Source organism: Pseudorasbora parva, chromosome 5 (genome assembly GCF_024679245.1).
Source record: "Pseudorasbora parva isolate DD20220531a chromosome 5, ASM2467924v1, whole genome shotgun sequence".
NCBI lineage: Eukaryota > Metazoa > Chordata > Actinopteri > Cypriniformes > Gobionidae > Pseudorasbora > Pseudorasbora parva.
In genome coordinates, this window is record NC_090176.1 from 31,092,090 (window position 1) to 31,094,263 (window position 2,174).

The following is a 2,174-nucleotide window of genomic DNA, read 5'->3' on the forward strand; positions in this document are numbered from 1 at the left end:
AGTAATTTAACTCTATTAACACAAATAAATTACAGAAGTACGTAAAGCTGCGACATTAACATAATTTGCATCACGCAGTCGATCATACAAGTCGGGAGTTTATCAATCACACTGGGCAACTGCACCTGTAACTCTGGTAGGAGAACATTTCCACTTTAACTATTTAACCCGATTCTGTGTTTGTGATTTTACAATCACAACGGCGATTCTCTGTTTGTGAGTTTAAGCCATTAAACTCTGGGAAAGTGTGTTCAGTGATCCAGTAATCTAATTCAAACGGTCCAAAACAGTGTTATAAAGAAGGCAAGGCTGATTAGTCTACATCAGAGAAGATAGAGACTCACAGCGTGTTTTATTAAATTGTTCATTTCAGTGTGTGCTTTGGTTTAAAACACAAGCTCTGTCGTATTCCGCAATTGTTTCTGAAGATGGCAATGGTGTTGTTCAGTAAGCGCATGTGTCTGTTAAATTAATGCACAGAGAACGTGTGTGCACTCTCAATCACTGATCTCATGCAGCATTCATGTACATTTCAGTACATTTGTGTTGTTTCCACACACACTCAGGAAGGATAATGTTTGATTTGTCATGTGTGAACGTTAGTGATGACCGGTTCGTGAATGAATCGTTCGTTTGAACTGGTTCTTTTTAGTGAACCAGTTCACCAAATCGGACTGAACCGTTCCAAACAGTTCGCATCTCTAGTAAGCACTAATCCACACATTTCTAAAGTTATTCACTTTTTGGCATGTCTGGCACTCCCTCTGACTCGAAATAAACCAACATCCCGGAGTTATTCAGTTAACAGTACACTGACTTAACCTACTGTTAAGAGAGAACTGATGATGATAATAAATGAGCACAAGCAGCAGATCTGATGATATACTACTGAGCATATGCGTGCAGCGGAGGGAGCGACGTTGTGTTTAGTAATCGTAGGTTTTTGCAGTCAAAGCGGTTGATTTAGGAGGTTTTTTTGCCATCTCCGTGTGGTTTTGTTCAGTATCGCAGCTTGAGAGGTCTACATTTAAATGTACATTTTGCATAAAATGTCTAAAACTAACACATCTCATTGTTTTTGCTCTGTATACATTCTATACACTGAGTTTAATTCTGTTAAGGCTCTTCAGTAATGTTTTATTTTATTTTTTTCACGTGTGTTTGGGTGTATGGGTGTGCGATATTGACAAAATGAGATCTCAATATTTTCTGGGATTTTCTCGATAACGATAATTAGATTATATTTTGCTGAGCGTGTTATTGTGCTGGTATCTTGGTTCTGGTGATCAACTGATTTCTAAAGTTTTTGATATTCTTCATATTCTGTGTGGTGGTCGGTTCACAGCAGTGAGAGAAATCATCTTTTCAAAAACATTTAAATGTATTTTTTCCTTGTATGAGCATTTTCTAACACCAGCAGCCATATCACCCTGTAGCCCAAGACTGGTTTCCCACTGAAGCTAAGCAGGGCTGAGCCTGGTCAGTACCTGGATGGGAGACCAACTGGGAAAACCAGGTAGCTGCTGGTAGAGGTGTTAGTGAGGCCAGCAGGGGGTGCTCACCCTGTGGTCTGTGTAGGTCCTAACACCCCAGTATAGTGATGGGGACACTGTACTGTCAAAGAGCACCATCTTTCGGATGAGACATTAAACCGAGGTCCTGACTCTCTGTGGTCATTAAAAATCCCAGGATGTCTTTCGGAAAAAGAGTAGGGGTGTAATCCCGGCATCCTGGCCAAATTTGCCCATTGGTCCCTGTCCATCATGGCCTCCTAATAATCCCCATATCCTGATGTGTCTCCTCTCCACCAATCAGCTGGTCTGTGGTGAGCGTTCTGGCGCAATATGGCTGCCGTCGCATCATCCAGGTGGATGCTGCACATTGGTGGGGGTTGAGGAGATACCCCCCTTCTATGTAAAGCGCTTTGAGTGCTTTGAAAAGCGCTATATAAATCGAACGCATTATTATTATTATTATTATTATTATTATTATTATTATTATTATTATTAACACAGAAGTGGTATTTACACAGACTATTTAATGAGCTTAGGGGTTACAAATAGCCTGCAGTTATGCATAAATAATGTTTTGATGTTTTAAGCACATAACGTTGAATACTATTATTTGAAATTATTTAAAACATGAAAAGGCAGCAAGTCATTGCTAATGAGTGA

At 39.9% G+C, this 2,174-nt stretch overlaps 1 pseudogene; it reads left to right on the forward strand.

The window, feature by feature from the left end:
* The first annotated feature begins 1,412 nt into the window (after positions 1 to 1,412).
* On the forward strand, positions 1,413 to 1,529 carry LOC137076216 (5S ribosomal RNA; annotated as a pseudogene).
* Positions 1,530 to 2,174: the final 645 nt, after the last annotated feature.